Below are 16,784 nucleotides of genomic sequence, written 5' to 3'. Positions count from 1 at the left end.
AGATAAAATCAACAACGGAATCTTCAATCATAGTAGTCAGCCGAGTCAAAGGTGCGACATCTGGTGAGAAGCTGCAGGAATAAGTGAAGTTCAAGATGAAGACATCGACATCAACAAACATAATTGCAAAAAGGAGTCAATTGATTAGTCATGGAGATGTCGGCATGGCCGCCAAGTTGAGGAGAAAGCCTGTGGACTGACAGTCGCAGCACAGTGCACAGGCGGCGTCCACGGTGGTAGACCCATCCGGATTCGAAGTTGAGCATCTCTCTCGGTTGCAAGCAGAACGTATCGTCGCAAATGTGGGAGTGTTCATGTCGAAGAAAAGAAGTCTCTCTCTGGACGAAAAGAGAAGTCAACCTTTATAGATCTTCCATGAAAGCCAGGACGTCTATCTTCTGCGCGAATTGGAGAAGCAAGGCCCAGGAAAGGGGTGGTTAGTCAAACTGTGAAGGATGTGCTGCAGACCTTAGTTGATGACGATCTCCTGTTCAAAGACAAGATTGGCATGTATGAATATTTCTGGAGTTTTCCAAGCTCTGCTGATCAGCTGAGACGAGTTCGAGCAAAGCTCGAAGCTGATATAGGAAACTTAAAGTAACAGCAAGCACAGCTTACTAGAGAGATAGAGTGCTCCAAGAAAGGCAAAGAGGATACAGTTGAACGTGAGGCAGCCTAATTAGAACTAAAAGGTACAGAGGAGAGGCATAAGTCTTTGAAGACGGATTTGGAAGTCTATGCGGACACTGATCCTGTTGCTTTTGAAGCTATGAGAAATGGTTGCAAACCTGCCCATACTGTAGTGAACCGCTAGATAGATAATATATTTGCTTTACAACATTGGTGTTCTACGAACTTCCCAGATGCAAAAGACAAATTGGAACTTATGTACAAAGAGATGGCTTGGACGGTCTTCTCCAAATGAAAGGGATTGAAGCTACTGTGCTGGGATTAGATACTCTGCAGTGAACCCCAATATAAATAGCTACTTACATGCAGGCATCTTGGTTGGCACATGATGTGACTCAAGTGTAGCTATTTCTGTCTGTGGTGCATCTTTAAAGTTAAGGTATTGTGACTTCTTGGTAGAGAATAGTTATATTTACTTGAGCTGCAACTGGCACTTTTTGATATCGTCTTGAGTGGCAGCCATTGTGTCAGTCTCGTTGGAAGCTTGGCAGATCTATTATTGCTCACCAATCTATTCATCTTGTCTATTTGTATGATTGATCGCCAATCCTGAAATTTAACAAGGACTTCTGTGGTTGCGACATTGCTTTCATAAACCCTTTGACATCTTTGGTGAACCGGACGTGAAAGCGTCGCAGAAATTTCAGGATGGGAGATACTTCAGCCTCTATTTCAGCTTCTTCTACAATTCCAGCTACCTCTACTTCAGCTCCATCTATGACTGCTGTGTCAAGTACTTCAACGGAGGATCTAAAACAGATTTTGCAGAATATATCCATGTATATGCAGCTCCAAAATCAGCAAACACAAATGTATATGCAGCAGCAACAACAATTGCATCAACAGCAGTTGTCTCAACAAAGGCAACTCTATTCGGAGCAGGAGAATGCAAACAGCGCGACTAAGGCTATTGAAGCAGTTGAGAGTGAGAAGAAGCTATTTGATGGGCGTAATGTTTCAGCATATTTGAAGACATATGAGATCAAGATGGGGTTTTTTGGAGTTCCTGCTGGACTTATGAGTAAGTACTTCCTTCGTCTTGTCACACTTGCTTTGAGGACAAAAGTGACTGATCTTTTTATTCAAAATACACATTGGCAAGATTTTAAGAAGGCTCTAAAAGAAGAATACTTCCTTGAGGACTTTGGTATGGCTACTCGGCAGTCATTCCGAGAGTGGGTCTACATGCCAAACAAAGGTCTTGCTGCTTTGGAGTTGATTCGAGAATTCGAAGAGAGGTATAGTCAGCTTGATGCTATTGAACAAAGAGCATTGGATGTTGAAAAAGTTGAACTTTTCTTGCAAGCTGCAGATCCTGCTCTTCAAGAAGAATTGGGTGAGCTTCTTGAAGTTCGCACGAAGCCTATGGGTCTTAAAACTGATTGGCAGGATGCACAGGATGCAGTCTCGACTTTGACCAAGAGGAGGATATGGAAGACTCGCCTACAGAATGGTTCCATGACACCTACACCATCATCTGCTCCTATGCCTACTTCTATCCCTGTTATTTCTTCTCCTCCTCTGCCAGTTTCTTGGCCTATGCCAGTGCCTACTATTTCCACTCCACCTATTCCTCCTGTTCCACGACCGATGCCTACACCTTCTGCTCCAAAACCATCCGCTCCATCGGTGCCTACCTCTATTGATGACATAATCAAAGGCATCACAGATTTGACACTTGAGTTAGTCAAAGTAGAGTTAGTGGGAAAGTTGAAGGAGCAGTTTGCTTCAACTGTGTCTACTACTTCTTCTAGTGCTCCTACTGCACCTAGGAGTGCTCCTAGTGCTCCTAGGAGAGATCGGAGATGTATTTGGTGTGATAGTACGGAGCATCAGCATTGCAGGGATTGTGACTCTTTCTAGGATGCAAGGAGGCAGAATTTGGTATATTGGGGGCAAGATGGTAAGATTTGGTTGACTGAGACAGGAGCTCCACTTGCTACCAACTTTGGTAAAGGTGGAATGAAGAAGTTAGTGGAGGACATGGCTGCGCGTACTTCTTATGTGACGGCTAGAGGTGATGCTTCTGCATATGGAGTACAGATTAACAAGGGATTGGAGACTCAGTCCGCACTATGGACTTATGCTATGGAGACTGCAAACAAGGGGAAAATTCAGCAAACTGTTTTGACTAGTGCAGGCTCTAGCATCAGATCAGAGACAGGTTGGGACTCGCCTATTGACAGGTATTCTATTTATGCTTATTTGGCTAAATCTCATGGTGCAGATGTATTTGTTGAGGAGAAGCGTAAGAGGGATGAAGAAAATCCAAGTGCAGCTAAGAAGACTAGAGGGGGTGAGTTTGTTACTCCACCTACTGCAGGACCATCTTCAAGACCAGGGCCAGATCGACAAATGGAGGATGCTCAAAAGAGAGAAAAGAGGCAAGAGCCTAGAGAGAGAAAGCAGCCAGGATTCAGATTGATGTCCGATATTGAGACATCTACAGACATGAAGAAAATATTTAATGATAAGATACTTGACAATGAGGTGACTTTCACTATTTCTGAGATTTTGGGCATCTCAAAAAGAGAGTTTCAGGATCAGTTTCAGGAGGTCCTGAAGAGGAAGAGACATGCATTGGCTACCACTGATACACATGGAGTTTTGATTGGAGAGTTGGATGAGGATGATGATGAGGTTATGGTTGATAATGCTTCTGTTTTGCCGCAGGTAGAGAAGAGGGTTCAGCCTATGCATTATGTTGAAATTGAAGAGCCTGTTTTGATACCGCGTAGTCACTTTTCGCGGAGCCATTGGGCTAGGGCAACTACAGAGACGATGGTAAAGATTGGAGAGAAACAGGTGCCTTATGTTGCATTGGTTGATCATGGTTCAGAGATTAATCTCATTGTTCGTGGAGTTTATGAGAGTAACAGATGGCCTATGGATGTAGAGCATGGGTGGCGTATGAGAGCCGCCAATAACAATGCAAGTGATTTATATGCTGCTTGCCCTAGTGTCAGGGTTTCTATTGGTGATGTAGAGGAGGATTTTCATTTCTTTGTGCAGGATTCATGCTCTTATCCCATAATTCTTGGTCAGCCATTCATTACAAAGATGCGCATGGAAACAAAGGTCATGGATGATGGATCTGCTTATGCACGTATTCGCAGTAAAGATGGTATGAGAGCAATTCAGTTTATGACTGTATGTGTGAATCATGTTAGAAATAGGGATACTCTCAGAGATGCACCCTTGCCCACTGTGAGGGATTCGGGTTTTCATTAGGTACCACCATTTCGCGAGACGACGGTGGTACAGAGGAGAGGAGATTGGAGTTCTCACCTCCTGGCAGCAGCAGTGTTTTCTCCTCCAGTTATGTTGGGATTTCAGCAAACAGTTCAATGAGTTATCAGAAGACTTCTAGGTTGCCTAGAGCTGCCAGGCAGTATATATGCAGGAAGGAGAAAATTTTGAAAAATGCAAGAATTTTGGAGGATGATGAGCACATAGATGGGATGTATGACAGTGTGATTTGTGCAGATACAATGACAGAGATGGGAGATATGCTGAAAACTGATATGCTGAATTGTCATGGTAATGTATTAGTGCAGTCCCTGGACATGTTTCATGAAATTGCAGATTTTATGTCACAGATTGAGTTAGAGGCTGAGGTAACTCAGCAAAGAGTGTTGAGTGCTGAAGAAATTCAGCAAACAGAGTTTCCAGCTGGTTATGATCAGCTTTCAGAGAGACAGAGGGCTGAAAATTTTCAGCCAACAGAGTTTACTGTTGAAATATTTCAGCATTCAGAGTTTGGGGTTGTTCCTATGCAGTCCATAGAGCAGAGGGCTGAGAATATTCAGCCATTGGAGTGCAGAATTGCTGATTTACAGCAAGGTTTATGTAATGCAGAAGAGCATAAAGAAGCCAGGGTTGACACGAAATACAAAACTATGGATAAGAAGGTGAAGCCGGTTGCTGTACCGCTTCCACCTGACAGTGATCAGCAAATAGAGAGGGTTGCTAAACAGCAAATTTTAAGGAATCCGGAGCATATTGGTCATAAATTTTCAGCAGAGACACTTGCTGAATTGAAAATTGGAAATGGTGATTTCTTATTACCCATAGAGAAGCAATGCTTTCAGGATATGCTTGAGCGTCATGGAAGGGGATTTGCTTTTGTCCCACATGAGATTGGATGTGTGAATCCTGATATTGTTGCTCCTATGGTCATCTTTACTATTCCTCATATTCCATGGAATCTCTGACCTATTCCAGTGCCTAAAGCACACTTGCCAAAGCTAATTGATTTATTGAATGAGAAAATCAGGATAGGAATCCTTGAGCCTTCATCTGCACCATACTCAAACAGGTGGTTTACTGTTCCAAAGAAGAATGGTACTCTCCGATTTATTCAGGACATGTAGCCAGTGAACAGAGTTACTATCAGGAATGTTGGTATAGGTCCAGTTGTGGATGAGTTTGCAGAGGCATTTGCTGGACGTGCCATCTATTCTTTGGGTGATTTGTATTCAGGTTATGATCAGTTTCAGCTGGCTTTGGAAAGCAGGGACATAACCACCATGAGAACTCCTATTGGGCTTGTCAGGATGTGTACCTTGCCTCAAGGTGCCACTAATTCTGTTGCGCATATGATGAATGCCATGCATAAGGTCCTTCGTGATTACATACCTCAGCTTACTATGCCTTTCTTGGATGATGTGCCCATTAAGGGGTGTGCAGAAGAAGAGAAGAATGAGAGCCTAAATGAGCAGGGATGCAGATACTTTGTGGCTGATCATATTTCAGCATGTGAGAAGATTTTGGCCAGGTTAGAAGAAGTGAACTTGACACTTTCAGGGCAAAAATCTGTTTTTGGAATGAATGAGGTTGTCATTGTTGGGCATATGTGTGGATATTATGGCAGGAAACCCTCACCTGATAAGGTGAATGCTATAGGCAAGATTGCAGAGTATTGTTCTACTACTTCAGAGGTACGGAGATTCATTGGTGCTTGTGTGTTTTATATGATTTGGATACCTCATTTTGCACACATTGCAGATTGTTTGTATTAGTTGCTTCGAAAGGGGCAGAAATTTTATTGGGATGAGAGTCACACTAGAGCCATGCGGAAATTGAAGAAGTTATTGTAGAATGCTCCTACTCTTAGGAAAGTGGATTATAATTGTGATAGGCCTATTGTATTGACAGTTGACACTAGTCCAATTGGCATAGGTTGGGCTGTGGGTCAAGATGATGCAGATGGAAATAGGTATGCTATTCGGTTTGGGGCGAAAGTCCTAAACGAGAGACAGAGGAGATATCTGCAAATCAAGAGGGAGTTATTGGGGATTGTCACGGCTCTCAAATGTGACAAGGAGTACTTTATTGGAGCTTCAGTTGTGGTAGAGACAGATTGCTTGCCATTGATTGGTATGATCACGAGTTGCTCTACTCCGGATATAGCTATGTTGAGATGGATTGCATACATCAAGTCATTAAATCCGGAATTTAAACACATAGCAGGGAAGGATAATCCAGTGGCAGATATGTTGTCTAGAGCCAGATATGATGATGAGGAGACACTACTTGCAGAAGAGGATGATGCAGAAATTTCAGCCACTATGGTTGATCATGTTTGTCATGTCTATGATATTGTGGCTTTCATAGAAGAACTTTATGTTGGAGATTGGTTGCAGATTGGCAGGTACCTTAGTACACTAAGCAAAAGAGATGAATGGACAGATGAAGAGTTCAAGAAGATCAGAAGGAAAGCCTATGGTTATTTTCTCAAGGACGGATTTCTTTGGAAGCATCCGAAGAAAAGAGGCGGATTACCTTTGCGGGTTGTCTGCGATAGAGAGACACAGTTACAGGTGATGAGGGAGTTTCATGAGAGTCCTTGGGCTGGTCATAGAGGAGTGTGGGCTACTTATGAGAAAATCAAGGAGAAATATTGGTGGAAAGGCATGTATAGAGATGTTTCTCACTTTGTTGAGACTTGCAGAGACTGCCAGATGTATTCAGTAGTGCGCCATAGAGATGAGCTTCATCCGACCTATCCACTATGCATTCATTATAAGTGGGTAGTTGATTTGGTTACCATGCCTATGGGTTTATGGCAGATGAGATACATTGTTTTGGCTAGAGAGGATCTTACTAATCATGTTGAGGGCAGATCTTTGAGAACTAAGACCACTAGTGCAGTGTGTAAGTTCTTATTGGAGGAAATTTTCTGCAGGTATGGTTGTGTGGGTAAGATCACTGCGGATCGTGGTGAATTGGATGCAGATGAAGCTAGGGAGTTTTTCTCTCAGCTAGGAATCAAGTTGGCTCTAACTACAGCATATAATCTAGAGGGAAATGGAAAGAGTGAAAGAGGGCATCCGCCGATAGTGAAAGCATTAGCCAAAGCATGCAGAGGACGGATTGGAGAATGGCCAAGACTTCTACCATTTGCTTTATGGGCTGATCATACGACTCATAGTGTTACCACAGGATATATGCCTGCAGAGTTGATGTATGGTCAGAAACCTGTTATGCCGATTGAAACTTGTGCTTTGACTTGGTCAGTTTTACCTTGGCAGGAGGATTTGACAAGAGAGGAGCTCTTAGCTCTTCGGATTCGACAGTTGGAGAGGAGACCTGAGGATATTCAGCTAGCTATTGACAGGTTGAAGGTTGCTAGACTAAGGAACAAGGACAGGTTTGATAGCAGGCATTGCTTGCGGCCTAGAGCAATAGAAGAGGGAGATTGGGTATTGGTCTTTGATAGCAGCCTTGAAAATCAGTATACTGCACTTCGGAAGATGGTGAAAAGATGGTTTGGGCCATACATAGTCAGACATGTCTTTGATAATGCAACATATGAGCTGACAGAATTGGATGGAACAGTGCTTAGAGTGCCTATTGCTGGAAAAAGAATCAAGATTTTCAAGAAAAGAGATGATGAGAATTATGCATTGGAAGAATTTTCAAGAGAAGAGCAACGACAAGAAACTCCAATGGAAGAGACAGATGATATGGCTGAAAATCTTGTTAATCTACCGGAAATGCATAACGAAGAGATTGATTTGTTTGTGGATCTTGATGATAATGATCATGGGTAGTTGGCCCATCCGGAGGATGCGCAGGATTAGAGGGGGTGGATGTCGTATTGTTGCGCATTCGAGGTGTGAAAACCACCCAAAAGTTGTGCGTGTGATTTGATACTTTGTACATACTTAGTTGTTATGTTTGCTCTTTCATTCTATGCTGAAGACAGAGAAGAACAGGGATTTTTTTTTGATATTTTAAGATATGTCGATTATGGGCTTTGTGAGGAAGTACTAAACTATTTCCAAGAGATGCAAATCAAAGTACATTGGAGGATAAATATGCCAAATGTGGGAGCTTGCTTGATGTTCAGCACATGTTTGACTGCATACCACAACGTAATGAGTATTTTTTTGGAGTTTCCTTATCCTTGGCTATGTTGACAAGGGAATTCAGCTATTTGCGTCCATGACGAGGGTTTATGACACTATGGAGGACTTACTAGGATTTTGGCTTGGCAAGTGGGAACAACATTAAGCCTACTCCTTTTCATTTGTGTGCCACATGCAGAGTATTGTAGTAAAACTGAACTTGGTTAAAACTCTTTGTATAGAGTATGCTGCGGTGAATACTCTCTATATAGAGTATGCTAAAAACAAAGGCGGTCTTTTTTAGGATTGATTATGGAAAAAGGTACCAAAAATGATTGGAGGGAAATCCGGAAAGGGGGGGAGTTTTTTGAACGTTGGAACGGAGACGAATGTGCAGGGAACGCCGATATGGGAAGAAGAGGAACGAGGGGGGGACTCTGCAGCTGAAAAAGGAGAATCACACTGGAAATAGAAAAGAGGAAAACGAAGACATCTATGGCAGGAGGAGATCACCGCATACATTGAAGGATGGCGAATAAGGTAGCATGCATGAGACAGCAGAAGAACGGAGACGGTGAGTGGACAGACGAAAAGAATGTGCTGAGGAGACTGAGAACGTTGCAGAAGATGACAAGGTGACACAATGATTATGGCAAGTTTTGGAGATAAAATCAACAACAGAATCTTCAATCATAGCAGTCAGTCGAGTCAAAGGTGCGACATCTGGTGAGAAGCTGCAGGAATAAGTGAAGTTCAAGATGAAGACATCGGCATCAACAAACATAATTGCAAAAAGGAGTCAATTGATTAGTCATGGAGATGTCGGCATGGCCGCCAAGTTGAGGAGAAAGCCTGTGGACTGACAGTCGCAGCGCAGTGCACAGGCGACGTCCACGGTGGTAGACCCATCCGGATTCGAAGTTGAGCATCTCTCTCGGTTGCAAGCAGAACGTATCGTCGCAAATGTGGGAGCGTTCATGTCGAAGAAAAGAAGTCTCTCTCTCGACGAAAAGAGAAGTCAACCTTTATAGATCTTCCATGAAAGCCAGGACGTCTATCTTCTGCGCGAACTGGAGAAGCAAGGCCCAGGAAAGGGGTGGTCAGTCAAACTGTGAAGGATGTGCTGCAGACCTTAGTTGATGACGATCTCCTGTTCAAAGACAAGATTGGCACGTATGAATATTTCTGGAGTTTTCCAAGCTCTGCTGATCAGCTGAGACGAGTTCGAGCAAAGCTCGAAGCTGATATAGGAAACTTAAAGTAACAGCAAGCACAGCTTACTAGAGAGATAGAGTGCTCCAAGAAAGGCAGAGAGGATACAGTTGAACGTGAGGCAGCCTAATTAGAACTAAAAGGTACAAAGGAGAGGCATAAGTCTTTGAAGATGGATTTGGAAGTCTATGCGGACACTGATCCTGTTGCTTTTGAAGCTATGAGAAATGGTTGCAAACCTGCCCATACTGTAGTGAACTGCTGGATAGATAATATATTTGCTTTACAACATTGGTGTTCTACGAACTTCCCAGATGCAAAAGATAAATTGGAACTTATGTACAAAGAGATGGCTTGGACGGTCTTCTCCAAATGAAAGGGATTGAAGCTACTGTGCTGGGAACAGATACTCTGCAGTGAACCCCAATATAAATAGCTACTTACATGCAGGCATCTTGGTTGGCACATGATGTGACTCAAGTGTAGCTATTTCTGTCTGTGGTGCATCTTTAAAGTTAAGGTATTGTGACTTCTTGGTAGAGAATAGTTATATTTACTTGAGCTGCAACTGGCACTTTTTGATATCGTCTTGAGTGGCAGCCATTGTGTTAGTCTCGTTGGAAGCTTGGCAGATCTATTATTGCTCACCAATCTATTCATCTTGTCTATTTGTATGATTGATCGCCAATCCTGAAATTTAACAAGGACTTCTGTGGTTGCGACATTGCTTTCATAAACCCTTCGACAACGTCTACATTTAGCACGTTGGTGGTCATTATGACTCTCACATGGCCACTAACTCATTACTTATTATATTCAAGTTGTTACACCTATTTACAGCTGGCATAGTTATAATGCCAGTTGACTAGTGTAGTCGGTTATGCATTGTTTGACTTAGTAGGCCACTTTCATTTATGTTGTATCTTATCTATACTTTGTGTACATCATAAAGAGTGTGGAAGAAGAAGAAGAAACCAGCAAGAAAACGTTTTGGCCTCCATCTCTCTTCTTGTCTCTTGAGTAAGCTTCTCCTTGTGCATTCTGTGTGTGTTCGGTGCAGCATCTCGAGCAAGTTCCCCCACCACGCGATTCTTGATACTAGTCCAAACGTCGTTATTGATAATGAGACAGAGTCTCTTTGCTTGTGGGAAATGTTATCAAACCACATGTTATATGGTAGGGGATGGTTGATATGGGTAATGCAAAGAGTAGCCGAGACCCATCTACCACTATTATCTTAGACCCATAGGTTGATCCGACGATATGTTATGCATATGCCTCTTGCTATATATGCAGGAGGTATGGGTCATAATTTGATGCATTTAGTTTAGGGCTGAGAGCCCTATTTTTCCCCTTGGAAGGGAGTGTATTTGTGTATATCTGCCCTCTTCCAAGGGATCTCTATGAGTTGTTTTGTTTGATTCCGTTAAGCCAAGAGGTCCAGTTGCTTTAAGTAGTTAATGTTTGATTTCTTCAGGCCAAGAGGGCCAATTGTTTTCAGGTTTTAATAATCTATCTCTTTAGGCCAAGAGGGCTAGTTAGTTTGCAGTGAAATGTGCTATTTCTTTAGGCCAAGAGGGCCCTATCTCTATTTGGTGCAGGTACGTTTAATGCTTTGTTGTTTTAGTGATTGTGCCATATAGGTTGACGAAGTCGCTAGAGGGACCCTTTGCTGCGAAGGAGCTTCTTATGGCCATTCCATATGGTTTCGTCCCCTTTACTGGTTTTTTCCTTAAGCAATTAATGATTTATGTGTGGGTAAGGGTTACTTTCTTTTGTTTGTTGGGGATTGGCAATCAAGGCATAAAGTCCCAGGTTTAGGCTAGGTATGTCTGGGGGAGGTCTGAGTAGTCATTGCCTCCTGCAAGGCATTGTCAAGCATTGAAAAACCTGTTTTAGATGGGAATTCTAGTGGCCCTGTTCTGTTGACCTGTTAAGCAGCCATTCTAGGAGTTCCTGCTACTTGTGAGGTAGTTAGAGAGGCCTACTAAAATAATGATGGAAAGAGACAAAACCCCAAAGATCTGAAAGATAATATATGAATATACAGAGGTGCGTAAAAGGGGTTTGACCCCTATAAAAATAGAAAAGGAAAGAAAGAAAAATCCTTGAGATGTTATTTATTGCCTTGCGTAGACCTAGTAGGTTCCTGGGAATGAGACAAGATCTGGGGCCGATGCCTTGACTTCCTAGGGGTGGCAACTAGCTAAAAAGCAAAGAAAATAAAAGAAGGTTGGAGCGAAAATAAAAGTGAGTGTTAAAAAAGGATTGTCGCCTTGTGAGGGCTTGGTAGGTTTTTGGGTACCGAGACAGGACCTGAGGCCGATGCCCTATTCTTCTTGGGTCACTACGCTCAGCTCCCTCCTTTTTACATGCCCAAAAATGAAAAAATAAATACCTAAAAGAAGAAATGTGCTAAAAGATAATACCTTTTGATCAGTCTATAGGAGTCCTCGCCTAGGAGGAGCTCCTAGTTGAGTTGTCCTTAGTTAGGTAGGTAGTTCAGACCACCACTTAGGATGACCTCTTTGATAGTTCTTTTTAGCTTGGCTGTGTTGCAACAGTTGGTTAGTGACTAGCTTTAGACCTTCTATCAGATTATGCTGGGCCTACTCCTCGTGGATTTCATGCCTTGGTTTTAATAGGGGTAGGGTATGAGCTATAATGTGTATTTTTTGTATCAGTTTGATGCTCCTTTTTGTTATTTATGTGCAGATCTATTCATGGGATTCGACGGGCTAAGTTGCCCTATCCCGTGGTCGCCAATGACATATGATTTTTTATACCGAGAACTGCTTAAAAATAGTCATAAATTACGAATACCCGGGGAAAAATAGACTTCGTCGAAGGCGGCAGTGGCAATCAGTACAATTTTAAGTGGCAATGCCCTAGAAATGCTTAAATGAGCCACTAGACGGCGATTAGAGAATTTTCATAATTTTTTGCGTGAGAGACAAGACCCTAGGAGATGCCCGGCACTGGAAGACTTCAAGACGGACACCCAAGATTTTTCAGAGCAAGAATCGGACACCGAACGTGGAAAAGGGAGTGCCCGGAAGGCCAAGCCCAAAATGGCAAGTGTGGAAATGGACTTTAGGAGAGCCCAAAGGGTGTGACCCTTTGGGAGCCCAAAATTCAAAATCAGGGGGGGGAGGGGGTTGCGTTTTTTCATGAGATGCAGAGAAGGCACCATGAAGCCACGATTTGATGGAGGGGGGGCTATGGCACTTACAAACAGGGCCCCTAATTGTTCTCATGCTTGATCTACATTCAACACTCACTCTCCATCGTCGGTCTCCGCTTTTCAATTGGCTGTCTGGTTATGGAGAACAAAAACCACTCTTTCTCTCTCTTCCATCTCTCTCTTGCATAGAGGCAAGTCATGTGTAAGAAATCAAGAAGAAGAGGGGCTGCTTAGAATAATTATTAAAAAACCCGCAACACGCAAGACACGAGGTATGCTTCGATTTTATGAAGAAATTTGCTTGTTTTTATTGTTTCATGGTCCAAATGTTATTCATATGAGATGAATTTTTGTTTGAACCTTGTTTGCATCATGATTGAAGGTTGCAATTATAGAATATAGAACCTGTAATGATTTAGAGTCGTTATCAATTCTTTAAAACTCGTAAAATGTCATTTTTAATGGAAATTAGTGGTTTTTTTCAATTTTGAGTTGGAGAAAAGGGATGGAAATGGAATGAAATAAGAGAAAATGTTAATTCTAGTCAAAATAATAATCCAATATAAATAAATCAGAAAATAAATAGAGAAAAATAGCAAAAAATAGAAAACATTACGGTTTTCGTGCTAAAAAAATATGGAAAAATAAGATTCATGTGCGTGAATGTTTGGCAAGGTTAAAACATGAGGTTAAGCCTTAGTTTGATCTTTTTATTTTTGTTATAGTTTGTGTTTATTGCTTTTTACATACAAAAATGATACAAAACAACCATTTGCACCTATGCACCGCAGCAACACCTAAACGGTGAGGGGGAAGGGATGAAGTTTGTGCGACGATCTAATTGCTGAAAAGATACAAATTCTTATTTCCCTCTTTATGCATAGCATTTAGGGATCGTTCTATAATTTATATAGGCGACTAGCATCGCGCAAATTTCGGTGCTAGTCCCTAAAGCAGTGCAGCACGTAACACTTAGTTAAAATTCATGAAAAGGTTGTTTTTCGCACCTCACATGGTTGGTTTTTCTAATCATAAAATGGTTGTGCACAATTGTCATACACCTTGCATCAAGCATGCCACGTGGTATCTCCTGGAATGCATTGCAATTGATTGATAAACTTTGACCAACACTGAGAGGATAGGAAAACCAAGCTGTAGGTCTAGACAGGCGCTTCCGTTGGGGAAATTTTTGTGGGGCAAATCAAAATCTCTTGGAACGCTAAATTATGAAAAAGTGGAGTTTGTGTGTTATGTTTTATATGTTGGAGCGACGCATCTTGGGGCCAATCCCCGAGGTGTAGGAGAGTCGTAGTGGAGCCGCGGCAATTAGCTGAGAGGTGCTTCCCTATGTGTGTATTACGAGGCATTATGCCTATATATTATGGGATCTCCCAAGGAAGGTGAACGTTGGACTACATATTGGATACAAACGCAAAATCGTCATAAGCATTTAGTACAAAGTGAGTTTTAGACGCTCCTGACTCGCGATGCCATGGGGTGGGGTTGTCTGTTGTACGCATGAGGTTCGGCTAGTGCCATAGCCAGTGCCGATCCATTTTAGGTCCCATCATCCGACAAAATATCATTAGTGTACATATCGTGTTTAGCTCACTGTTTAGTTGTAAAAACTTCATTTCCTTCTAATTTCTCTTTTTTTTTCATTTCTTTTTATTAGTCTATGTAACCTATTGTATTTAATGTTCCACCACTCTTAAAATTTTTACATTGGTCAATTACATTACTTTTTTCCTTTATGAAATATACCGACATTTTTTTAAAACAATCATCAATAAATATGACCAAATATCTGCTTCCACCAATATATATGTCTTGTGCGGGTCCTCAAACATATATCTGCTTCCATCAACATATATGTCTTGTGTGGGTCCTTAAACATTTATATGCACAAGATCAAGTATATCCTTGCTCACATCTTTATGATGCAAAAAAGATTGTCTTGCTTGCTTACCAAACTGATCTGTTTCATACACTTTATGAAATTCTGTAACTCTAAAAGTAAGCAACCATGTAACCCTTTGGATTGCGTTAATTTCAGCCTTTGCACATTTGCATGTCCAATACGTTTATACCATATTTCAATGTCTGCAAAGCCACTCCTTTTTCTTTAGCATACATAACAATATTCCTATCATATTCGAAAGGCTTATGATTTTGGCTTTTTATGACTTGCAAGTTATCACCTCAATGCTTGTTGGTGAACTTGAAGATCATTACATTTGAAAACATAGCTAAAGCCATTCTTCTTTTCATCTCTACTACGTAAGGTAGAGGCTTTATCCTCATCCTATTTTCACTCTTTGAGTGGTGGTGAAAGAAATACTTGCTCCTAATATGGCTGTTTAATTAACCCATGTACTCAACTTTCCTCTGGTATAACACTATCAATTGTTGAGCCTTTCTTACTGACACATGATTTCAGTTCTAACTCAAACACAACTACATCTCCAAGAACATCAAATAGTGATCCCATTAGACTACCTCCAACTGCAATTATTCATCATGCTAGCTTTCTCTTCAATAAGACATGGAGGCCTCTCAAGATAATGATGACATTTCGTTTCTTGAAATTTCCTTTTACCAACACTGAAATATATTGATTAGGCTTTGATTTAGCTTCTACTTGAGCCACTTCATCATGCTTGTGAATCTATTGAGCAGTCTCCTTTGTTTTACACGTGACATGTTCGTGTCCACCTATAGCTCTATATTGTTAACCTGTATAAAGCATCCCTACTCTCCAACAATATTTGAAGACCAAACATTAGTAAAAAAGCTCAAAATCTTTAGAAACTTATGTCAACCATAATGAAGACAAAAACTATATAGGTCTCCTAAATGAGCATGACCAATAGTATCCTCATAACAAGTGGGCTCAACATCCTCAACCACCTTTACCATATAAGCATAATAGAGATGCATAACCTTCAAAACCAAATCTTGTAAAAGGGTATTTGATTTTACTAGACATGAATATCACTAGATCACTTAGTGAAGCCTTTATGTTACCGTATGCTCTGTGTACACCTAGTGTGAACATACCATACATCATCATATATCCTCTTTTCTGTAACAACATTCATCATAAGCTACATAATAAATAGACAATCGTTTTTGTCGTTATTCTATCATGAAGATGATGAATAAATTTATTGCTATAATTTACCACTACGGATATCATCTTTCCTAACATAATAGTTGACTGCAATATGTCATGTTTGTCACAATAATGACAAACAATACTAGAACAATATACTCTCTCTTCTTCCATTATCCATTCATTGTGTAACACACAAGGTACTAAGTCTAAGTCATACGTACAGTCTATGAAAGTAGGTCACTAACTGACTAGTCACCTCTAATTGACCGACTCATTATTACTGCACACAAGATGATGACAACTAGCTACAAATGTACAACTAACTCAGTGTAGATCCTGAGCTTGAATCTCAAAAATCTGGCATATGAACATATGCAATACAACCAAATAACTTTCAAGTGTGACACATCAGCAAGCTTCTTGTTTGTAAAGGATTCTTTAGGAGTTATCCCATAAACTGCAACTGTGGTTAGATAGCAATATGAACAACTTCATTCAAAAAAGTTTGAGTGTAATGTACCCACCTTTGATTACGTGACGAGTAACATTTTAGTGTCGCCCAAAGTTTACCTTCCAACCATTTCCATCCGTACTTTAATCAAAATGATCGGATTTTGTCCTAGCTGGTTAACCCTAGGTCTACCCTGCAAGGAAAGTGTCATGCCGTTACCCACGGGGGACCAACCTGAAGGTTCCTAATTGATCTAACAATCACCTATCAACAACTAGCTCACATCCAGAGGTGTCCTTCGAGAGGCTTCGTGTCCGGAAGGAGCGACTGCTATTACCCTTGGTTCATGGAGTACAACACTTTTTTCTAGTAGCAGACTATGGATTTATGAAATCCTTTGCAGTGCTCTGGCACATCCGCTATACCTTTCCTCTAAGATAATTTACAGTTCGTGCTTTGAGACCCTTCCTACCATTTGTTTTCGGGGAAACCTCTCGACTAACCAAGACCACCCTGCCATCTGATTTGATTCATCGGGGATCCATCCACCCTCTTCCCTCTATGGAAGTTCCTAGTTATCTAATTACCTACCACAGTACGTGAAACATATAAAAATAACTTCATTAATTAAAATCCATTTATGCATAGTTGATCATTTGCATAATTTACTCACAAATATACAATTAGAATAAAACAGTTTCATTGATTATATTCCATAATGTGTGTTCTCTCACCCATACATGAGAAAAATTACAATTTCACATGATGTCTCATCCA

The 16,784-nt window shown here is 41.2% G+C and overlaps 2 pseudogenes; both read left to right on the top strand.

The window, feature by feature from the left end:
* Positions 1-314: 314 nt before the first annotated feature.
* LOC148026230 (meiotic nuclear division protein 1 homolog pseudogene) lies at positions 315-925 on the top strand (annotated as a pseudogene).
* An 8,094-nt stretch (positions 926-9,019) lies between these two features.
* Positions 9,020-9,630, top strand: LOC148026229 (meiotic nuclear division protein 1 homolog pseudogene; annotated as a pseudogene).
* The last annotated feature ends 7,154 nt before the right edge of the window (positions 9,631-16,784 follow it).

Source organism: Lygodium microphyllum, chromosome 14 (genome assembly GCF_053477565.2).
Source record: "Lygodium microphyllum isolate KBCC chromosome 14, Lygodium_microphyllum_v1.1.10, whole genome shotgun sequence".
In the NCBI taxonomy this organism is placed as follows: domain Eukaryota; kingdom Viridiplantae; phylum Streptophyta; class Polypodiopsida; order Schizaeales; family Lygodiaceae; genus Lygodium; species Lygodium microphyllum.
Note: the sequence above shows the minus strand (reverse complement) of the source record. Positions and strands in the feature narration are given on the sequence as shown.